The sequence below is a fragment of the Rana temporaria genome, chromosome 6, assembly GCF_905171775.1.
Source record: "Rana temporaria chromosome 6, aRanTem1.1, whole genome shotgun sequence".
NCBI lineage: Eukaryota > Metazoa > Chordata > Amphibia > Anura > Ranidae > Rana > Rana temporaria.
Window position 1 is genome coordinate 37,651,793 of NC_053494.1, and position 25,388 is coordinate 37,677,180.

The 25,388-nt window shown below is 46.6% G+C and overlaps 1 pseudogene; it reads right to left on the reverse strand.

Annotated features, from left to right (window-relative positions):
- Positions 1-20,463: 20,463 nt before the first annotated feature.
- LOC120944514 lies at positions 20,464-20,594 on the reverse strand (annotated as a pseudogene).
- Between the last annotated feature and the right edge of the window lie 4,794 nt (positions 20,595-25,388).

The following is a 25,388-nucleotide window of genomic DNA, read 5'->3' on the forward strand; positions in this document are numbered from 1 at the left end:
AAATCGCAATAAGCGTTTATTGATTGGTTTGCGCAAAAGTTATAGCGTTTACAAAATAGGGGGCATTTTTATGGCATTTTTATTAATATATTTGTTTTACTAGTAATGGCGACGATCAGCGATTTTTTTTCGGTACTGCGACATTATGGCGGACACTTCGGACACTTTTGACACATTTTTGGGACCATTGGCATTTTTATAGCGATCAGTGCTATAAAAATGCATTGGATTACTATAAAAATGCCACTGGCAGTGAAGGGGTTAACACTAGGGGGCGGGAAAGGGGTGAAGTATGTCCCTGGGTGTGTTCTTACTGTGGGGGGCGGGTGGCCTCACTAGGGGAAACACTGATCCTCTGTTCACACCCTAGTGGCCGCTCTAAGAGCCGACGTTATACTACGGGCTCTCGCCCAGGGGAGCCGACCAGCCGCCGTAGAATGACGGCGGCTGGTCGGCTACTAGTTAATGTCACTCTGACTCATTTTCTACACCATTTTAAAGCAAAGTAAAAAAAAAAAATTCTTAAAATAAAATGTGGTACCTTTAGATATGAAATCATAATCTTATTATGCAATTTTCCCATTCATTTTGATGCTAAAAAAAAATTTGTAAAAACACTAATTAGGAGCAGAAAGAGGAAGAAATTGATGAGGGCGATCAGTGTTCACATTTTAACAGACATTGCTTAGTAAGAGCTACTTTTGCCAAAATTGGCTGCTAAGGGTAGCTATGATCTACAGAGCAGGACCCTGGCTGTCAAACTGATAGCTATCGGCAGCTTCATGTGTCCCGGAAGGAAGGACTCTGAGGCAAATGAAGTGCACCTTAAAGGGGTTGTAAAGGTAAACGTTTTTTCACCTTAATGCATTCTACCGTCCATTTACTTACCTGACACCACAAAAGTCCCACGCCGTGAACGTGCTGGCATCTTGGTCGGCTTCCCAGCTCATTCATTGGTCAATTGAAGCAGCGCAGTTATTGGCTTGCACTGCTGTCAATTGCAACCAATGACGCACTGCGCCAGGGGGGTGGGGGCCGAGACATACAGTCGGCGGCTATGGCCGTCGGCTGTATCACGGAATCCACACCATGCAAGCTCTCTCGCATGAATGTGTGGAGTTCTTGTGGGGAGGACCAGAGACAGCCACCGAGGGACCCCAGAAGACATGGATCCGGGCCACTCTGTGCAAAACGAGCTGCACAGTGGAGGTAAGTATAACATACAGTATTTGTTATTTTTTCCTTTACAAACCCTTTAAGTGGTTGTTGTTATACATAAAAGTATATCTTAATCATACTGTAGAGACCACAGGCTAGATATTCACATACCCTGGGTTATAGGCTGGTGGCTTCGGGGGAATGGACACTGGCAAATCTTTGCTGGACATAATGGACTTCTATTTCAACAATCTCGGCAGGGGAAGGAGCCAGGACCGCTGGATAAGGAACCCAAAAAGAAGAGGATAGGGGCTGCTCTGTGCAAAACCATTGCACAGAGCAGTAACTGTAAAATTGTTATTTTTGTTTTAAATAGTTCCTTTAGATCAGTGTTTCTCAATTCCAGTCCTCAGGCCCCCCCAACAGGTCAGGTTTTCAGGATTTCCATTATTTTGCACAGGTGATTTGATCAGTTTCACTGCCTTAGTAATCACCACAGCCTTTTCATCTGAGGGAAATCCTGAAAACCTGACCTGTTGGGGGGGCCCGAGGACTGGAATTGAGAAACACTGCTTTAGATTCACTTTAAGAACTGTCTTCAGCATAAAGAAGATCAAGGAGTGCTGGAAGTAGATGTTAATTGTGTGGCCTCCACAGAGCCCTGATCTCAACATCATTGAGTCTGTCTGGGATTACATGAAGAGAAAGGAGGAGGAATTTCTCTGACGACCACCAAGGAAGGGGGAATTTCTCCACTGACCACCAATGTAATGGGGGCATCTCTCCACTGACCACCGATGTAATGGGGCATCTCTTCACTGACCACCAAGGAAAGGGGGAATTTCTCTACTGACCACCGATGTAAAGAAGCATCTCTCCACTGACCACTGATGTAATGGGGGCATCTCTCCACTGACCACCGATGTAATGGGGCATCTCTCCACTGACCACCGATGTAATGGGGCATCTCTCCACTGACCACCAAGGAAAGGTGGAATTCCTCTACTGACCACCGATGTAATGGGGGCATCTCTTCACTGACCACTGATGTAATGGGGGCATCTCTTCACTGACCACTGATGTAATGGGGGCATCTCTCCACTGACCACCGATGTAATGGGGCATCTCTCCACTGGCCACCGATGTAAAGGAGCATCTCTTCACTGACCACCGATGTAATGGGGGCATCTCTCCACTGACCACCGATGTTATGGGGCATCTCTCCACTGACTACCAAGGAAAGGGGGAATTTCTCTACTGACCACCGATGTAAAGGAGCATCTCTTCACTGACCACCAATGTAAGTCTGTGGGATTTCTCTTCTGTTCAGTTACTTTCCATTTTGCTAATTATTAAAAATAAACTATTAACACTTTTATTTCTGAAAGCATTATTAATGTACAGCATTGTTTCACACCTGCCTAAAACTTTTGCACAGTACTGTACATCTACACAGTAATAATAATAATAAATTAGGCATAAATAATCTGATTCTTGTATAATGCCAATTCCAACTGTTCCATGTTTCTGTTCCATGTGCACACTAAGAAATGCATTAAAAATCCAGCAGATGGCAGTACATGCATAGAAATCCATGTGCTCAAAGCCGATTTAAACAACATTGTTTTTGAAATTGGGACCAAAGTTTCTATTTATTTTTGCAAATATTAAAATATTTTACAAATGTTTAAGTATAATTAATAGGGTGGTAATAAAATGTGTAAACATTTTTTTTTTAATTATGCTTTATTATTCCAAATATTTTTCTGCGTTGTTAGAACACGGCTACATTTCATTGCATGCTGCGTTACGTTGTTGGTTCAAGGTGGGGCTTAGAGTGTATTTTTTTTTTTTGCAGCCAAATTGGCATTATGCCTGCCTAATATTTGTCACCTGCCACTCACAAACTTTAAAAAAAAGTTTAAAATTGCTGCTTACCCTTTTACTTGCTCATAAAATCCTAACAAGCTTTACCCAAGCTTTCTACATAAAGTTCAAGTGGTTATAAGGATTAAATATTTTTTACTTGAAAAATGTTAAGCAGCTCTTCTCACCCCTCACTTTCTGGACTCGCAGGCTTTGCTGAGACATTGGCACGAAGGGCGGAGTCAAGCCTCACTGTCTGTAGATGCAGATAGCGTGGCTTGGAAGCAAGCCTGTGCGAGTGCCCCCATAGCAAGCGGCATTTTTTGGACGCACTTTGACAGAGAAGAGGAGCCAGAATTCCCGGGGAACCCGAGAAGAGAAAGTTCGGGGCCACTTGTTATTTTTAAATAAAATGTATTTACAATCACTTTAGGGAGGGGTGCACATACTGTCTGTCCTAACAAATGGCTAAAGATCTCAAGGCTTAAACAAAAAAAAAAGATCTCAAGGCTTGGGTGGTACATTGTATGTTAACTACTTCCATACCGGGCACTTACGCACCTTCCTGCCCAAGCCAATTTTCAGCTTTCAGCGCTCTCGCACTTTGAATGACAATTGCGCGGTCATGCTACACTGTACCCAAACAATTTTTTTTATCATTTTGTTCCCACAAATAGAGCTTTCTTTTGGTGGCATTTGATCACCTCTGCGATTTTTATTTTTTGCACAACAACTAAAAAAAGACCGAAAATTTTGAAAAAAATAAAGTTTTTATTTTTTTCTGTTATTTTTTTTGTGAATAAGTACGTTTTCTTCTTCGATTACGGGCACTGATATAGCGGGACTGATAGGCGGCACTCATAGGCGGCACTGAGGGGCACGCATAGGCGGCACTGGGCACTCATAGGCTACACTGTGGGGCACTCATGGGTGGCACAGATGGGCGGGCACTAGGCATGGGTGGGCAATGAGAGGTGGCACTGATGGACACTGAGGGGTGGCACCGATTGCATTGCTGGGCATCACGTGTGCCCATGTTGCCAGTCAGTGCCCATTTGTGAGCACTGATTGGCATCTTTCTCTTTTTTTTTACAGCACCCTTCCCTGGTGGTCCAGTGTGGGCTTCCCTGGTGGTCCAGTGTGGGCATCCGAGGGGGGGCTGCGCTGATAAACAATGAGCGCGAATCCCCCTGTCAGGAGAGCCGCCGATCGGCTATCCTCTACTCGCATCTGTCAGACGCGAGTGAGGAAGAGCCATCAACGGCTCTTCCTGTTTACATCGTGATCAGCCGTGATTGGACACGGCTGATGACATGGTAAAGAGCCTCCGCCGGAGGCTCTATACCGAGATCGGAGATGCAGGGTGTCAGACTGACACCCCGCATTGCCGCGCTGCGTGCCCCCACGGGTGCACGCCGGCATGAAATCCTGCAGGACGTCAATAGACGTCCAGTCAAGATTTCACAACCACTTCCTGGACGTCAATTGTATATTGACCGGGCGGGAAGTGGTTAATGAACTTTTAAACTAATCTTTCCCTTGATGGCACTTTATAATTGTTCAGAGTAGCTTTAGTGTAACTAAAGGCAAAACTTTTTTTATTTCGGATAAAGTAATGCAGGCAAGACATGGAGTCAATTTCTTTCCTGCAACCATGGACAGTGTTGATGCGGGAATCCCTCCTTCCGACTCCGAGGCCATTGTCTTTTCCCGGTGGGATTCATAAATGGATCTATCAAGCAGGTTATATCCAAGTTGATTGATCAACCAGCTTTGGTTGCTGCAGCTCTACACTGCATGCTATTGCTCAGTCTGTCGTCTACTAGGACCCCTAGATCCTTCTTCATCCTAGAATCCCCAAGGGGTTCTCCCCCTAATGAGTAATTTGCATTTATATTTTTACCCCCCAAGTGCATTGTAGTAGTAGTTTACTCCATTCATTTATTAAGGTCCTCTTGTAACGTGTCTATATCCTGCTGTGATGTTATTGCCCAACATTTTTTTGTCATCGACAAACACAGAGATCAAGCTATTTATCCCATCCCCTATATCATTTATAAATACTTTTAACAGAGTTGGTCCCTGGACAGAGCCTTGGGGTCCCCTACTCGCCTCTCTAGACCATTCTGAGTATACGTTATTTATCACAATCCTTTGAACACGCCTCGCAGACAGTTTTCAATTCAGGTACATATCCTATGGTCTAAACCAAACGACATCAGTTTGTAGATTAAGAGTTTGTGAAGGGCTTTATCAAATGCTTTTGCAAAATCCAGATACACCATCTCCACTGGCCTACCCCTGTCCAGATGGCAGCTCACTTCACTTCTTTGTAGAATGTTAATAGGTTGGTTTGGCAAGAGTGACCTTTCTTAAACCCGTGCTGATTACTGCTAATGATACAGTTTTCGTCAGCAAATTTTTGGATATGGTCCCTTATCATCCCCTCAAATAGTTTACATACTACCGATGTTAGACTGACAGGCCTGTAGTTTCCAGCAATACATTTTTTTAATATTGGTACCACTTAGGCTTTTTGCCAATCAGCTGGTACCAATCCTGTCAGCATGCTGTCCATAAAGATTAGGAATAGCAGTCTGACTATTACCTGACTCAGTTCTTTAAGGACTCTCGGGTGTAAGCCATCTTGTCCTGGTGATTTATTTGTTATGCTGCTCTCATCCTTTCCGAACTCCGGCCTCTGTTAGCCACAAGGATACATCCTGTGACTGGTTGCTAACAATATGGTTATGGTTGTTATACCCCTCCCTTTCCTGTGTGAATACTGAGAAGAAGAAAGCATTTAGTACAGCTGCCTTCTCCTTGTCCTTTGAAACCATCTTCCCTTCCTCATCCTTTATGGGGCCTATGTGTTCTGACCTCGCATTTTTACTGTTAATATGTTTAAAAAAGTTCTTGGGATTATTTTTACTCACTTCCGCTATGTGTCTCTCATAGTCTTTTTTAGCTGCCGTGATTGCATTCTTACACTTCTTATTGCATTCTTTGTAGTGTTGGAATGCTGACAATGACCCCTCTGCTTTGTACATTTTAAAGGCCATTTTTTTGTCCTTAATATGACATTTTACATTTTGGTTCAGCCACCCAGGTTTAACCTTTGTTCTTCTATATTTATTACCCCTTGGAATGCACTTGTGATATTTTTTATTTTATATGTTCCTAAAGCACTCCTATTTTTCCTCCAAGTTCACAGGTGATGGGGAGGGAGCCTCCAGCACACAGCCTGTGATTGACCTCCTCAACTGTGCATGTTTCCCTACATGCTTTGTGGAGGGGGGGTGTCCTTTCCCTCCACTCAGGTCTCAGATTACACCCAGCTCACCTCACCTCTCTGAGCAGTGCAGTGTGTGATTGATATCAGATCCCTGACCCCTACACCTCTGTAAGCTTTGGAAATTTGTGTAAATTCAGGTCTTTAAATGGCTGTAGCAAAGAGATGGCTGCAGATAAACGGTTATAATTTATGCATAGCTCACAACTGTCCCTGATTTGGAGCAATGTCCCTCTTCCCCCCCTCATTTGTCCCTCATTTTGGTCTGATCTATATAGTTGTATACAAAATGCACTTTTTATCTTTCAGAATGTGTTTTCCAGTGCTAAGCCTTTCATCCAAATTCTAAATTGTACATTTTAAAAGCCAATATAAAGGAATAGAAGTGGTAAAAAAAAGCCCTTGTGGATTTAATTAACTTTTTTTTGTTAAAGTGGTTGTAAAACCACTTTTTTGACTTTTACCTACAGGTAAGCCTATAACAAGGCTTACCTGTAGGTAAGGAGAATATCTCCTAAACCTGCACGATTTAGGAGATATTCGCAGGGGGGATCTACGGCGAAAGGAACAGCAGCCGCCGGACCTTGCCGAATTTAAATCTCCCGCGCATAGGCGCGGGAGTGACGTCATCGCCGCTCCAGCCAATCACAGCGCTGGAGCGGCGATACCCGGAAGACACGCCGAGTCAAGGTGATATCTCGCTCGGCATGGACCAGGTAAGTTCTACACACCTCGTTCCGAGGTAAGTATTTCATAATGAGCTAATATGCGGTGCATATAAGTTCATTATGACTTTTGCCTTGCAGGAGAAAAAATAAATACATTTTTTGATGCGGGTTTACTTTAATTCTCCTTTAAGGGGGTGTGTCCTAAGCCTACATACATTTGCTGGTAGGTGTCCCTCATTCCCATCTCAAAATGTTGGGAGGTATGATTTATGTAGGAGGATTTGTTTAATCTCTGTGTATCACCTGAGGCCAGTCACTTCATTGGGTCCATGTAAGGGTTTACAACCACTTTAAGCTACTTGTTTCTTTTGATTTTAGCAGAGCCCATATAATGCAACTAAAACACATTGCATTAAGGCAGCTCATTCATTTTAATGGGCTGCTTAATGCACCAAAAACATGTTCAAACACTGTTTTTAGCATTGCAGCCCAGCCCAACTCTCGCCAGTACAGTGCTTTGTGATGCACTTCAATGAAGGTGCATTGGTTGCACTAACATGCATTTCTGCAGTGCAACACAGTGAATCTGGCTTATTGTATTGACATGCGTTTTAAACTAAGTTATGAGTAGATTCTTTGGCGCTCAGCACAGACCTCTCCGTTCAGCATGTCTAGCCTCTTCTAGTGTCCCATTAGAGGCATGTTGGCACAGTGTCCCTGGGGGTTTAACAGAGCTGACTTAAAGAGGAGTTCCACCCAAATTTGGAACTTCCTCTTAACCCACTCCTCTCCCCCTTACATGCCACATTTGCTTAGTCGCCTTCAGGAAGTGGCTGCTGTTGGCGATCGCCTAGGACACGTCACAGGTCCTAGGCGATCTCCTGGCCAATTACACGGCGCGGCGCCGGGCCGCGCCGCTCGCGCATGCGCAGTGCCGCGCCGCTCGCGCTCGCGCATGCGCAGTGGGTGCCCGGCCGTGAAGCCGAAAGCTGTCACGGCCGGGTGCCCACACTGAAGATGAAGACGCCGGCCGGGGAGGGGGGGAGAGGAGCGGAGCCCCGGCCGGCGCGTCGCTGGAGCGCTGGAGCAGGTAAGTGCCTGTTTATTAAAAGCCAGCAGCTACACTTTTTGTTGCTGCTGACTTTTAATAAACACACAAATGGCTGGAACTCCCCTTTAAGACTGATGAAGCACTCAATAAAAAATATATATATATATATATACAGTATATACTTTTGGTTGTTTGATTGTTATAGCATCCTCATCTGATAGGAGGCTGCCTGCCAACACACTTATAATTATGTTCTGTTAATACTTGTCTCCTATTAGCATACAATAGAAATACAGGCCTTCATGTTACACCCATTTCAATTATCTTTAACGGATTCCCATCCTCAAAAAAGGCTAAAAAGTTTGTGATCTGTTATTAAAATGTAATACTGAGCAGAACCCTGTCTAGAAAAGAAAAATATGTTTTATAGTTAAAGTGGAACTCAAGGCAAATGGCTAAATCCACAATTGATCTTCGTATACTGCATTGATTTGTTCTACCTGTCAGGGGATTTTTTTAGTATTCTGTTCAGAAAGCCTTGTGATTTGCACACTTGTAGCACAATGCATAGCATGGAAGCTATGTAACACCACTACCTACCTCAATAGAACTATTGCTTTCTGGATCCCTTCTCTGACAGTAGGACCCATGTAATGATGCAGATGTGTCTAATGTACAAGATAGAGGTGAAGAGGTGACATTGGAAACTCACTTAGGGCCCTTTAACAGCACGACTGTTGGGCTGGGTTGTTCAATGCATGAATTTCAGGTTGGCATTGCGGCTGCGCTCAGTGCCAACCTGAAATTCATTGTTTGCAAAAGGTCTGAGTCACACCAAGGGCCTGTTCACACTGCTGTGCAGTACAAACCACTAATGCCTGCACAGTGTTTTGGGTTGCAGAGCTCTGCGGCAGAAGATGGTGTGATGCTTGTTTTATTGCATCGGACTGCTCCCTTTTTTTTTATTAACTTTATTTGAAGTGTACAAAATGACACATGGACATGTTGTAGAATATTACACAGCTCTGGAATACAGTGTCAATACTGTGTTCTGGTCTAAACCCTTGGTGTGACTCAGATAGGGTGACCACATCTCCAGGTAGTTAGTGGAGAGACGAGGAAGAGGAGTGCAATACCACCTCCTGATACTCTGTTAGCCAATGCTATACCACCTTGGTGGTGGGGCACTCCGAAGGATGTAAGGGGGCACTCTGGAGGCACACAGATAGTACCTCCAGAGTGCCCCCTGCCGAGAGTCCCGAGGAGTGATGGCCATTAATCCATGCCAGGTGAATGTTAGGAAAAGTAGAGTACACCACCCACCTCATGGCTGCCCTATTCCACTACTGCTTGCTCTCTCCCTGCCACAGCCCTGTAGAGGCTGCAGAGTGGTCAGAGGGGCAGTGGGATGGACAGGGGGACTGTGGGATGGACAGGGGGGCCGTGAGATGGACAGGGGGGCCGTGAGATGGACAGTGGGGCCGTGAGATGGACAGTGGGGCCGTGAGATAGACAGTGGGGCCGTGAGATGGACAGTGGGACCGTGGGATGGACAGGGGGACCGTGGGATGGACAGGGGGACCGTGGGACGGACAGAGGGACAGTGGGGTGGATAGAGGCACTGTATTGTCCCAGAATGAAGCTACCGGGGACAAATATGCAAATTGCGGGATAATCCCGGGCAATCTGGGACACGTGGGCACCCTAGAATCAGACCTTTTGCAAACAATGAATTTCAGAAGGAAAGGTCGGCCAAAGCAAACCTTTGCAGGAGTCAGAACAAGAGGTGGAACTCACAATGCCTAAACCAAGTTCCCCACCAGATCCTGCTGAACTGCCTGAAGTCAGAAGATCCACTCAGACTACAAAGGGGATACCACCCATCAAACTGTCATACACTGTCAAAACATACAGCATACTTGAACCAACATCCTGGCAATACATAGAAAAACTGCCAAAACATGAAGCCAATAAATTGAGAAAAGCAGCAGAAGAAGAATTAAAGTCGCTTCATGAAAATAAAACCTGGACACTCGCAGAGCTCCCTCTTAAGCGCAAAACTATAGGAAGTAAGTGGACTTTCAAAGTAAAGTCAGACTAGTTGCCAAGGGTTACTCCCAGAAATTCGGTGAAGATTACAATGAAACATTTGCTCCTGTTGTAAAACACTCCACCACAAAAATTTAAAAAAATAAATAAATAAATACTGCCACTGTCACATGACATTAAAAAAAAGTATTGGTAATCGGTATCGGCGAGTACTTGAAAAAAAGTATTGGTACTTGTACTCGGTCTCAAAAAAGTGGTATCGGGAGTCAAGACAACCTTAGTTATATCCAGAAGAAGCTGAATATAATATGACAAAGCACATGCTGTTGAGAAGGGGTGTTGGAAAGGACAACAGCATGATTGCTAATAAACTGACAATACTAAATGCATTGTACTTATCTATGCAGCAGGTGGTGATGTAGTATTATAGTGTAATGCCCCATACACACGATCGGAAATTCTGACAGCAAAAGTCCGATGTGAGTTTTTGAATGGAAATTCCGACCATGTGTATGCTCTATCGGACTTTTGCTGTCGGATTTTCCGCCAACAAAAGATAGCTGGTTCTCAAATTTTCAGACAAAAAAATTCCTATCGTCTGTAGCAATTCCTACACCCAAAATTCCGACGCATGCTCAGAAACAATTTAACGCTTACTCTGAAGCATTGAACTTAATTTTCTCCGCTCTTCGTAGTGTTGTACGTCACTGCATTTTGACGGACGAAAGTTCAGAGAACTTTTGTGTGATCGTGTTTATGCAAGCCAAGCTTGAGCAGAATTCCGTTGTAAAAACCATCCAAGGATTTTCCAACGGAAAATCCGATCGTGTGTATGGCATTATAGCATGTAGTCTATGATATAACAGGATGTGTTGTCTATTTATGTTCAATGCACTTGTTTGTGTTCAGTTCCTGTTCCTGTCTCCATGATGGAAATACATGTTCTGATATTTCTCCATGAAAGTAAAGTTAATTGCTGAAACAAGAAGCTTCCAGCGCATTAACTGCAATACTTTGCACAACAACATCAACAGTGCAATAATCTAAAGCAGCGGTCTCCAAACTGGCCCTGGGGCCGAATGCGGCACTTTGCGTGCTTTTATCCGGCCCTTGGGGAACTTTTCCTTTCAATGATACAAGATACTATTCTTCCCTCTGATACCAATGATGGGGCATTATTTATTCCATTGACGCCAGCGATGGGGCACTATTAATCCTACTAACCCCAACGATAGGGGACTAATCCTCCCATTGACACCAATGATGGGGCTCTGTTCCTCAAACTGACACCAACAATGGGGCACTATTAATCACACTAACACCAGTGAAGGGGCACTATTCCTCCCAATGACACCAGCAAGAGGGCACTATTTCTCCCCCAATAACAAAAATGCATTGTTTACTCCCAGTGATGCCAGGATACTTTTTACTCCAGATGACCACAGTTCAGCCCTCCTAAAGTCTGGAGGATATTAAACTGACCCTTTGTTTAGAAAGTTTGGAGACCCCTGATCTAAAGGAAGTTTAGTGCAATATTAACCACCATGGCAATTAAACAGAACACTTATTTAAGCAGATAAATTCACCAGACTACAAGGAGGACATTCAATGAGGAATGAAGGACAGAAGAAGTTGCTTCCATTGCCCTTCCAAATAAAAAACAGTTGGGAGCTATGTAATCACAATAGTCTAAGCCAGTTTAGAAGCAGTAATACAAGGAAAGATTTAGTAAAAAATAAACTTTAATTGCAGGTGAGTGTAACATTGGACACCAAAGGCTATGGGCCTCTAGACTCCAATGATGAAAACCTGTCACTGCGAAAAAGGCTCAGTTCCCATTCTACATACTTGATTCAATAGTTCATGATGCCAGGATGAAGATATCAAAATCAGAGCCTGAACCCATTTATTAATCGTCGCACATTGTGATTTTATCACGGTATGTTCTCAATGTAAAGCATTGGAGGCTATTTGGCTGCATTGCTTTCGGACATAACGCGCACTTTTTTCCCCTTAAAATCAGGGGGAAATCGTGGGTGCGCGTTATGCGCCGATCCTGTCTTTGTCGGCTGTCTCAGAGTGCCGCCGACAAAGACCGAGCCGAGTGTACTGGGCACTCGGCTAGGCTCGGCCACGCTCGTCTCTGCCCGCAGCCAGGCGAGAGGAGCCGAGAGAAGCCGAACACACTGGAAATCCGGCTCTGCAGAGCTCGACTGGGGCGCCAAACTCAAACAGACGGATGCCAGAAAAGGCCGCCGATGGACGGCGGGCAAGACAGCAGACGGACACCGACAAGGCTGGACGGACCCCGTGCAAGGCCGCAGACGGACGCCGGACAAGGCCGCCGATGGACGCCGGGCAAGACAGCAGATGGACACCGACAATGCTGGACGGACCCCGCGCAAGGTCGCAGACGAACGCCGGACAAGGCCGCTATGCCGGGCAAGACATCCAAAATGTAATTTTTTTCCTTAAACTTCCCTTCTAAACTTGGGGTGCGCGTTATACGCCGGCGCGCACTATACCCCGATAAATACGGTACTTTAAAATGAAAAGATTTTGCTATAGAGTCCTTCTTGACATATTTATATCAGTTGGGGAGACGTAAGATTTTCATCCTATTCACAGTATGCAAATATTTAACCACAGTTAGAACAAAGTATGAAGTGTTATCAGATGGTTGAAGGTTTGCATGCCAAGAAAATTACTTTGATACAGAGCATTGTTTTCATTGCCCAATATAGCAGTTCTTTTGCAGTCCTTAATTTATTCCATACAGAGAGCCAAGATCTAAACGAACAATTTATGTTAAAAACAAAGGGTTGTATTTGCATACATTTGCAAAAATATGCTTTAAGCTGCCGTGCCCACGTCAAGGGTCCTCTGCAAACTGCAGTCCCAACTCTATAAATGACTTATGCCCCGTACACACGATCGGTTTTCGTGACAGGAAAAGTACAATGTGAGGTTTTTGTCAGGAAAACCGACCGTGCGTATGCTCCATCACACTTTTTCTGTCAGTTTTCCTGCCAAGAAAAGATTGAGAGCAGGATCTCAATTTTCGTGACAGGAAAAATTCCTATCGCGAATTGCGTTCGTCTGTATGCAATTACAACACGCAAAAAAAAACCATGCATGCTCAGAATCAAGCAGAAGAGCCGAACTGCCTATTGAACTTCACTGATCTCGGCTCATCGTACGTGTTGTACGTCACCGCGTTCTTGACGTTTGGATTTTCAGCCAAGATTAGTGTGACCGTGTGTATGCATGACAAATTTCAGCCGTTTTCCTGCTAAAAAAAAAACCCGGTTTTCTTGTTGGAAATCACGATCGTGTGTACGAGGCGTTAGTCTCATAAGTAGGAGCACATACTGCAGTTTACAGAGGAGCCTTGACATGGGCACTGCATATATTTGCAAATGTGTGCAAAGAAAATTCTCTGTTTTTAATGTACCGTATTTATCGGGGTATACAGCGCGCCGGCGTATAACGCGCACCCCAAGCTTAGAAAGGTAAAAAAGAAAAAAAAGAAAACTTACATTTTTGCCCTGCGTCCATCGGCGGCCTTGTCCGGCGTCCGTCTGCGGCCTTGCGCAGGGTCCCTCCAGCCTTGTGGGTGTCCGTCTGTGGCTTCCTTGCGTGGGGTCCGTCTGCGGCTTTGCAGGTGTCCGTCGGCGGGCAAAGCCGAGCGTGGCCAAGCCCAGGGCCGGTGCAAGGATTTCTGCCTACACAAGCGAAGCTCCATTTTGGCGCCCCCCCCCCCCCAACGGCCACCCACCTCCCTTGCAAAAATGTTTCTTTCAATAATTACCCCCCTTCACATATCCCCCCACACAGTATTGCCCCCCCTTCACATATCCCCCCACACAGTATTGCCCCCTTTCACATATCCCCCCACACAGTATTGCCCCCCCTTCACATATCCCCCCACACAGTAATGCCCCCCTTCACATATCCCCCCACACAGACAGTAATGCCCCCCTTCACATATCCCCCCACACAGTATTGCCCCCCCTTCACATATCCCCCCACACAGTATTGCCCCCTTTCACATATCCCCCCACACAGTATTGCCCCCCCTTCACATATCCCCCCACACAGTAATGCCCCCCTTCACATATCCCCCCACACAGTATTGCCCCCCTTCACATATCCCCCCACAGTATTGCCCCCCCTTCACATATCCCCCCACAGTATTGCCCCCCCTTCACATATCCCCCCACACAGTATTGCCCCCCTTTCACATATCCCCCCATCACATACCCCCCACACAGTATTTCCCCATCACACATCCCCCCCCCCCACACACACACAGCACTGCCCCCCACACACAGCACTGTCCCCCCACAGCGCTAATCCCCCCCCCCACACACAGCACTGCCCCACACACACAGCACTGTCCCCCCACAGCGTGTGTGTAGTAAATGTACTTACCTGCTCCTCGCCTCGGTGACTTGGTTCCCTACTTGCAGCAGAAGAAGCAACATGTGACATTCTCCCTCTCTCTGAGTGCCCTGCAGTGCAATCTGGGAGTTGTAGTCACTGCAGAGCACAGGCACCAGAGGGCCAAGTGAAGTCTGTGTGCCTGTGCTCTGTTGGAGAACTACAACTCCCGCCATGCTCTGGGGCTGCCGTCGCCTTCTTTAGGGGAAAGGCTAGGAGGACGGCGCCGCAGCGGTGGAGCCTGCTATTGGATGCAGGCAGCCTGAGCCGTGCCCACCACCACTATGAATGGTAAAGTCTTGTCCCTCGTCCGCCGCCGCGGACCGGACTCTGCGGCTGTGTGCAGCGCGCCCGCCGCTTGCGAGTCCCACACAACATACACCTCTGCTCCGGACAATAAAAAAAAAAAAAAGTAATCTTTCCGCCCCATCCCAGGCTGCGGACCTGCCCGCCCCAAGCGGCCGCTTGGTCCGCCTGGTGGTTGCGCCGGCCCTGACCGGGTGGTACTTGCAGGGCCACCTATGGCTTAACTTTCAGTTGAATTGGTAGGTTCACATCAGGAGAGACACATTTCTAGTTTAATTTGCAGGTACTGTGTTTCAGGAGTGCTGACACTGGTATCAGTATGAATGAGGGTACCCTGTGCTGCTCTCTTGGGATTAGCCTTAAGCCACCATGCTAGAAATGCCGCCTTTTGAAAACAAAAATTGTTCGTTAACAAGTTATTGTAGTACCCTGAAGTTTAGACACAAATTTACTTGCCAGGAGTAGTTCTCCTGGTTGATTGTTAGAGATCCATTTATTTCTCTCTAAGTTTGGCCTGGTTGCACTTTCCTCTTCTACCACTAGGTGGGTGGGTAATTGGTGGTACTAGATAAGAGAAGGGCAACCCAAGGTCAGGTTATGTGTATATGGGGTATCTCAGCCAATGGGCAGGGGTTTTCTTGAATCCGTTGGCCTGTTGGGAGAGCCTATATATTTGGATGAGGTCAGGTAAACTGGGTTCTGTGCCACCTGTACAGCTGTCTGGGTGGACGTGTGTTGTACTGCCCGGGCTGCTAGGCCAGAGATTGGGCCTATCCCAGGAACATGTGGCTGCTAGGCTGTCTGAGGGTATATCCAGAAGCAAGAGAGCAGCACAGGGTACCCTCATTCATACTGATACCAGTGTCAGCACTCCTGAAACACAGTACCTGCAAATTAAACTAGAAATGTGTCTCTCCTGATGTGAACCTACCAATTCAACTGAAAGTTAAGCCATAGGTGGCCCTGCAAGTACCACCCGGTCAGGGCCGGCGCAACCACCAGGCGGACCAAGCGGCCGCTTGGGGCGGGCAGGTCCGCAGCCTGGGATGGGGCGGAAAGATTACTTTTTTTTTTTTTTATTGTCCGGAGCAGAGGTGTATGTTGTGTGGGACTCGCAAGCGGCGGGCGCGCTGCACACAGCCGCAGAGTCCGGTCCGCGGCGGCGGACGAGGGACAAGACTTTACCATTCATAGTGGTGGTGGGCACGGCTCAGGCTGCCTGCATCCAATAGCAGGCTCCACCGCTGCGGCGCCGTCCTCCTAGCCTTTCCCCTAAAGAAGGCGACGGCAGCCCCAGAGCATGGCGGGAGTTGTAGTTCTCCAACAGAGCACAGGCACACAGACTTCACTTGGCCCTCTGGTGCCTGTGCTCTGCAGTGACTACAACTCCCAGATTGCACTGCAGGGCACTCAGAGAGAGGGAGAACGTCACATGTTGCTTCTTCTGCTGCAAGTAGGGAACCAAGTCACCGAGGCGAGGAGCAGGTAAGTACATTTACTACACACACGCTGTGGGGGGACAGTGCTGTGTGTGGGGGGCAGTGCTGTGTGTGGGGGGGGGGGATTAGCGCTGTGGGGGGACAGTGCTGTGTGTGGGGGGCAGTGCTGTGTGTGTGTGGGGGGGGGGGGATGTGTGATGGGGAAATACTGTGTGGGGGGTATGTGATGGGGGGATATGTGAAAGGGGGGCAATACTGTGTGGGGGGATATGTGAAGGGGGGGCAATACTGTGGGGGGATATGTGAAGGGGGGGCAATACTGTGGGGGGATATGTGAAGGGGGGCAATACTGTGTGGGGGGATATGTGAAGGGGGGCATTACTGTGTGGGGGGATATGTGAAGGGGGGGCAATACTGTGTGGGGGGATATGTGAAAGGGGGCAATACTGTGTGGGGGATATGTGAAGGGGGGGCAATACTGTGTGGGGGGATATGTGAAGGGGGGCATTACTGTCTGTGTGGGGGGATATGTGAAGGGGGGCATTACTGTGTGGGGGGATATGTGAAGGGGGGGCAATACTGTGTGGGGGGATATGTGAAAGGGGGCAATACTGTGTGGGGGGATATGTGAAGGGGGGGCAATACTGTGTGGGGGGATATGTGAAGGGGGGTAATTATTGAAAGAAACATTTTTGCAAGGGAGGTGGGTGGCCGTTGGGGGGGGGGGGGGGCGCCAAAATGGAGCTTCGCTTGTGTAGGCAGAAATCCTTGCACCGGCCCTGCACCCGGTTTGATAAAAGTTCACTTAAAAAATTTGACTGAGCGTGGTTTTAAAATGATTGGCTGAACAGTTTTTGCAACCTAGCAGTTACTGGATACTTATGCAGCCATGCCCACTCCCTGGGTAGAGGTGCCCAGATGGTGGCTGGGAAGGAGCATAAATACTCTGAGATGAAAAGAAGAAAGATTCTTGTCCTAGAGGAGGAGATCCCAGCCTGAAAGGCTTGCCATGTGTTTGTTGTTCATCAAGGTGCCAGCTAGGCTAGCTGGAGGACCTATTCTGCCCAAAAAGTTGTCGGAGGGGACTTTCGTCTTGCTGTCTTGGGATCGGATCTGGTATCACTGGAGTGGTGTCTGGAAGATATTGGAACGAGGCATCCAATTATCCAAGGCCATTAGTGAGTGCAGACTAGAGTGAGAGATTCCTGAGACTGTGTGCTGCTAAAGTTAGAGTTGCTCAAATGAGATATTGTGCCTGTTGTCCTGGTATTGCTCAGTCCACTATCTGCTCACAGTAATAGGAGAACGATTAGTGTCCTCAAGTTGCTGCTACAGCTAGTGGAGAATCCCACAGTTACCCTACTCCTATCAAAGTTCTGAAATAAAGCATCATTAAAGAATACCCCCAGTGATGGCGAACCTTTTTGAGCCTGAGTACCCAAACTGCAACACAAAAACATATTTATTTAAACGCGCCAAAACACTGGTGATGATCGGCCACACCAAGAGGGTGTGCAGTCAGTTCAGCACTCACCCAGCTTCGGTGTCCAGTGTCGGTGTGCCTGGCAGCAGCTTCTCCTTTTGTTGGTGCCTGTGATTGCCCTCCTCACTCTCGATTGTGTCCTCTCAGCACCTCTCAGCATCATCCTCTCACTCCTCTCTGGCTGGTTCAACTCCAGAAGCTGTTGTGGCTTGGGCTCTCTCATTTTTTAGAACCACCTCCGCCTCCTCTCACTCTTGTCTCCACATTCCTCTCACTCAGCCTTTTTTTCCCCCGGGCTCCAGGCTGTCCCTCCTCTTTTTGCAGGGCATGCCGGGGCTGTAGTTTTCTTTAATTAAAATAGAGCCATAGTCTTCTGGGACTACATGTCCCATGGTGCACTTGTCCTGGCTCCTCATTGGTCCCTGGCTGCAGCCAACCAGGAGCCCTTTCATCAGCTCCTTCCTCTACTGGAGAGCAGAGGCTTGTATTAAGTTGCTATGGGCAACCAGTCAGCTTTTCCCCCACATTCCAAGCAGCCTTACTGGGCCACAGCCAGAACTTTGGGAAACTTCTGCTCCCATGACTGACACCTGCACTGGCCAATTGCCTCCTTGAAAGGGACCTACCCAGCCCACCCACTGAGCCAACGCAGAGCTGCAGATTGGCTGAAGCAGCAGACGCACGCATCAGCCCAGCTCCCATGACTGACACCTGCTTGGCCAATTGCCTCCTTGCACGGGACCTGGGCATCTCGGGGAAGCCAACAGGCGAGATGCATCGAGGGCGGGAGAGATGCCTAGAGGGCGGGCAGGAGGGGGCAGGACTGCAAGAGGCCGTGCGTGTGCTGCTGGTAAAGCCTGAGCTGAGTCGATAGACCGAGCACCAGCATATTTTTAATGGGCAGTCGGGCACTTCTGTTACGGACAAGAGAAAAGATGGCGGCCCTGCCCGTGCCCACAGAGAGGGCTCTGCGTGCCGGCTGTGGCACGTGTGCCATAGGTTTGCCATCACTGCCCTAGACTGTTCATTGAGCCAAAGGAGTGACTATGTGTGCCTGGTTGCAGGTATACCTATGGGAAAATACCTTAAAGCGGGGGTTCACCCAAAAAACAAGTATATAACATTAGATTCAGTATACCTCAAACATGTACAGTATGCCGTTTTTTTTTGGGGGGGTGTACAGACGTTATTATCGGTATTTTCCTCCCGGCTTCCGGGTACTTATTCCCGCGGGACTGGGCGTTCCTGTGCTGTGCCGCAATGTCATCTGGGACTTCGCCCATATGTCTGACTTGCCTGAGAAAAACTCCCACCAGCGGATAAGGCGCGTCATGACTTTCCGAAAATAGCCGAACTGCGAGTCGGCTCTATACGGCGCCTGCGCACTGACTAGGAGCCGTGTAGCGCTGACTGCACAGGCGCCGTATAGAGCCGACTCGCAGTTCGGCTATTTTCGGAAAGTCATGATGCGCCTTATCCGCCGGGGGAGTTTTTCTCAGGCACGTCAATCATATGGGCTAAGTCCCAGATGACATTGCGGCACTGCACAGGAACGCCCAGTCCCGCGGGAGTGAGTACCCGGAAGCCAGGAGGAAAATACAGATAATACCGTATGTACACCCCAAAAAAAAAAACGGCATACTGTACATGTTTGAGGTATTTTTTATTTATTTTTTCTATTGAAAAGCCTGTGGCGTGCAAAACACAACCCAAAAACTCCACCCGGTGCAGGAAAAAATGTGCACACACATAAAAAGTGAAACACAAAAAACTGCGACGGGTGCCATCGTCAATGGTCCTCAAAAGAGGACATGTCTCTGATCCCCCAGGGCGTTAGGCTCCTGACAGGGAAAAGAGTTACAGTGGTCCATACAGCCATAGCCATATGGACCCATCTTGGTCCAAGCAGCCGAAGCCACAAGGACCCAACATCCTCGGAGGGACTGCCGGAACAGAACCCTCCTCGGTGAGGCTCCCCCGAAGGGAGACCCCATGAGAGCCGGCGAACTTAGCCAGAAGGCCGGGTCCACCAACTCCCAAGACTTTCAGAGGCAGGCCCGAGGACCAGCACCCTACTCGCCACACATAAAGTGCTCAGCACCAAACAAAAAAAGTGACAAAACAAAACAAACACAGGGTAAAATAAAAAAGGAAAGTGGGGAGAAGGAATATGGGAGAGTGAGGAAAGTGACCAATGTGCAATACATTGGCCGGCCCTCCGGCCAGGAAACAAAAATTCCACTGGTCCTAGCCAAAAGGCCGGGCCCTAGCGGCAGGTGTCAAAAAGGTGTATTGTGGAGATAAGTGACCAAAAGGTGCCACACGTTGAGTGCCCCTCACACACTCAGTGCAATGTATGGCACCCCTGGACTGCCACTCCAGGGGCACTATCTCCACAGGCTTTTCAACGGTCCTTAGCCCCCGGTCCGGACCGGCAGCACCCTTCCCAGCCAGGAAGGTAGGAGAAGAGGCTGGGGAGTGCCCACCTAAGCAGGCACTACCCAAAACCCCTATCTCTCCCACCTAATCACAATCTGGAAGTACTACCCACTCCTCCCGGTAAAAAGAGGAGCAAGGGTTCCCTCCAGAACAACTGACTGGGGCAGATACCACCAAATCCAGGCCAAAGGCCAGGGACCCGGCCTCTTGGCTTCGACCTCATGCCTCTCTGTCCCGATCAGAAGGCTTTCACCTCCACGCCAACAGGCTTAGCGTCCGCCGACTGCCATCCCTTTCCCCCTCTCACAGGGTACCGGGGACAGTCAGCTTAGCACCACCTATTGGCAACTGATAAGAACAGATACTACACTTGATCTTAGCCAAAAGGCAGAGAAGCGATGTTTGAGGTATACTGAATGTAATGTTATATACTTGTTTTTTGGGTGAACCCCCGCTTTAAACTGTTGGCTCCTGCCAGAGTGAGCGCTATATAAATCATGGAGAATCCACTGATGGGGCAATATTCCATCATTTGACTTTGTGATGGGTGTTGCAGTTGGGCAGAACAGAGGATTCCAGAGTTGGCGCGGCTCATCCCTGGAATTCCCAACAGAAATATCCGTTTTGGGAGGAGCTGCCCATTAGGATGGAACCACTAGCCTGTGAGGAAGGGCCAAGAAAAACATGTTTAACAGCGTCTCCTCTTGATTTTAGTCCAGAAATAAATTGTTCTTTTACTACACTGTAAAGAAAATATGGTAACAGTAGCAGTGATAGACATTACACTGCAATATGAAAAGTCTGTTTTCTCGGCTGCCAGCTGCCTTTGTGCTCTTTATAGACATGAGCAGATGTATTCCTGAGTTTGTGGTTAACCTCACAATCCAGGACAAAAACGAGTTAACTCGGGCGGTACGCATTGCACTGTTTCTTTTTTATTCTATGTAGTAAAAGCTCATTTTATTTGAAGACAATAGTCTGCCTCTTATTTGGATCATGTTCTTGCATGCCGAGACAAACATACAATTCACTCTGCTAAAACAATGATGACAATAATGACTTGTCATAGAGTGTGATTCACATTTATCACAGTTCTTTCATTTGAACACTTCATGGTGCAAATATGTAACCTCCAGCAACCAATCACAGGTTTTTTCTTTGGCAGTGAAGTTTAATTAGTGCAATAAAGACTAATTGTTGAAGTGTAATTATTATGTCTACCTAAAGTGGACCCGAACAACAAAAAGAAAATATTAAGATTTGTTTTGTTTTAGGAAACATCTAGAAAAGTTAATTGTTCCTAAACTGTACCCTTAAAGTGGATGTAAACCCAAAAATCTTTTTTTTATGATGTCACAATGTAGAGTAAAAGATTTCCTATCATCTGTGCCCAGTCTTGCCACAAAGAGTTAATCAAGCTCTGAGCAATCCTCTTTTCTTTTTTCAGTGAGATAAATGGACAAACAGGAGAAAACTTGTGTCCGTTCTTCCCCCTTGCTGTGAGTGACAGGTTATTTACATATCTCATGCACTAGCCTGAGACGTGCATCATTGTTTAATTCCCACCCCCACTCCTTTTCTGAAGTCATGTGGTTACTTTTCTGGATTTTGACTGGATGTTAGTGATCATAGCAGAATTCAGTGTAAGGAATACACAGGAAAAAATGCATGTTGACAAGGGGAGTGTAGAGGTGGGCGGGAAGACTACTGATATGACTCCACCCACCAAGCTCCAGACCACAGATTCACCCACAGAATCTGCAGTTTTTCAGTTCTTATAACAGACAGAGGGGAGACATTTGACAGGTAAGGATACATGCAGGAGGCATCTATATCCTTATAGATCAGCACTATGGCAGTAGTTTAGAAAGGATGAGAGGGGGTTTACATCCACTTTAACAATCTATACTTTACGTTTTGCAAGACAAGCAACATTTTTTAATAAATTTTGCCTTGATATACAAGCAATGTCTTGATATAAGAGCAGCGTCATGTCACAACTGAGTATAAAAGAGAAGAGAGGCGCCTTAAATGTGCCTCTTTTAATCATCAACCATGTGAGTTGCTAAATGTTGTACCTTCATTAAATGTAACCATATTGCTACACTTAGAGGCTCCTCTCTTCTCTTTTATACTCTGGAGCTCCTGCTGGATTTAGCTTCTAATCCCCTTGTGGAGGCTGCCATTTGTGGATGGACATTTTATGGTTACACAACTTATCACATTGCTATAATCTTTTTATATGGACTATAGACTGAAGGCAGTGGCGGCTGGTGCTCAATTTTTTTTTTTGGGGGGGGGGGGGGGGCACAAACAAACGAAAAAAACAAAAAAATTGCAGCCTCACTGTGCCCATCAAACGCAGCCACTGTGCCCATCAATTGTCACCACTGTGCCATGCCATCAATTGTTGCCACTGTGCCATCAAATTCAGCCACTGTGCCATGCCATCAAACGCAGCCACTGTGCCATCATTTATCACCACTGTGCCCATCAATTGTCACCACTGTGCCATGCCATGCCATCAATTGTTGCCACTGTGCTAATCAATTGTCACCACTGTAACATGCCAAATGCAGCCACTGTGCCATCAATTGTCACCACTGTGCCCATAAATAAGCGCCACTGTGCCCATTAATAAGCGCCACTGTGCCCATAAATAAGCGCCACTGTGCCCATAAATTAGCGCCACTGTGCCCATAAATTAGCGCCACTGTGCCCTGTTAAATGCTGCCACTGTGCCCTGTAAAATGCCGCCCCCGCCCGGAACTTACCTTTCTGGGGTCAACCATCCTGCTTCCACCGTCCCTCGATGTCTTCTCCTGCCCTCGATGACGCTTCAGCCAATCAGGTTACTGGTAACCAGAACTGGTAAACCTGATTGGCTGAGACGCCTGTCAGTGTAAGCCAGGGAATCCCCCCCCCCCCCCCCGTGCGTCCCCTGGATAACTATTTGGAAGCCGATTACAGCCCGCTGGCTCTGATAGGCACTTCCAAAGCCAACCAGCTGCCGTTATTCAGATGGCCGGCGCTCACCAGGGGGCCGGCCATCTGAATAGTGGGCGGCAGCAACAATACATGGATTCATGCAATTTGGGGGCCCCTCCACAGCTTTGCGGGGCCCTAAGCAGCTTGCATAGTGAGCCTATAGGGCGGATCGGCCCTGATTTGAAGACACTTCTTTACTGACCACCAATGTAAGGAACGCTACAATTTTCCCTGTTGGTGGTTCTTTTCTGGCCATTGTAATTATTTGTACCATTTCATGATTGTTATTGCCATTCTTTTTCTTATAGACCCAGGAATGTTAAAAAAACTGCTCTGGGTGTCAAATAAATATACTAGATGCACTACATTATTTATTCTTTTAGGTATTATTATATTTACAACTTACTGATTGCAAAAATGTGCTGTAAACTTGGGATGTAATAATTTAGCAAGAGCTTTCCAAGACATAAAAAAATATTTCAAGATTTCCTGTGTATTCAAAGGGGTGAGAAAAGCTGCTTTGGATTTACTGTAAAATGTGAAATTGGTGTGCTCCATAACCCAGTACATGAGTCGGACCACTAGATGGTGCTGTTCTACTGCTGTTATTTATTGAGAGTCATTTTACCTGTATGGTGTGAACAGAGCACAGAAATAATCAAGTGTTCTCTATATTTCCTTGCATTGATCAATGCGACTCCACGGATATGGTATGGACAAAAACTAACTCTGTCTCATCCTATTAATAATAATAATTATTATTTTATTTAATCTATTAACAGTATCACACATTCTCTGTGGTCACTTATTTCATATTTAGTCATACAAAAAAAAATGATACGTTAATGGTTACATTGACTGGAACCACACCTCCCAACTTTTTGGGATGGGAATGAGGGACACCTATTAGCAAAAGTATGTAGGCATAGGACACACCCCTTGCCACGCCCCATTAAAGAATTTTATCCAAAAATAAACCTGCTTTATTTTTATTTTTTTACTACTACTATTCTTTATATTGGCTTTACAATTTCCAAATGCAGCAATTTAGAAATTGGATGAAAGGTTTAGCACTGGGAAACACTTTTTGAAAGATAAAAGGTGCATTTTATATACAGCTATATAGATCAGACCAAAATGGGGGACAAATGAGGAAAGAGGGACACTGGGCCAGATCCACAAAAGGGATACGCCAGCGTATCTACTGATACGCCGTCGTATCCCTGTTTCTATCTACGCGACTGATTCATAGAATCAGTTACGCATAGATATTCCTAAGATCCGACAGGTGTAATTGTTTTGCACTGTCGGATCTTAGGATGCAGTACCGCGGCCGCCGCTGGGGGCATTTCTCGTCGAAATTCCGCTTCGGGTATGCAAATTAGCACTTACGGAGATCCACGAATCGGTTTCCCTTCGTGAAGTCTCCGTAAATTGTTAGTTTGCAAACGCAAAGATAGGGTACCTTTTACAAAGTGTAAAGTTAGTACACCTTGTAAAAGTATACCCTTCTTTCCCGCGACGCTGCCAATTTTTTTTTTTTTTTCGCCGCATCTCTTTTTTTTCCCGACGCAACTTTTTTTACCCGGCGCGATTCACAAAACTCGAGCGCAACGTAACTTTGCGCAAAGCATGTCGGGAAAATCACGTCGGGAGCATGCCTAATTTAAATGGGACTGGCCCCATTAGATTGGGCCCGCCTTGCGCCGGACGGATTTAAGTTACACCGCTGAAAATTTCTAGGTAAGTGCTTTGTGGATCGGGCACTTAGGTAGAGATTTTGCGGTGGTGTAACTTAAATAGGAAAAGTTAATTTACGGCCGCTCGTTGTGGATCTGGCCCTTTGTTCCAAATCAGGGACAGTTAATTGTTCTGTGCACATAGAAGCTTTATTTTGTAGTTCAGGTTAACCAGTAATTACAATTCAATGTGGGTGGGGCAAGGACACAGGAAAGTCAAAACTACAAAGAAAGAGATATAATTAAGTTGGTGTTCCACCACCATACTAGTAAAAGAAACCATTGCATTGCATGAAAGTTATTGGTCAGTATCCCACTTATATTCCTTTATATTGGATTTTTGAATTTACAAATGCAGCAATTTAGAAATCAGATGAAAGGTTTAGCGCTGGGAAACACTTTTTGATAAATAAAAAGTGGGCCGGATTCAGATACATTGGCGTATCTGTCCGGCCCGCGCAACGTAT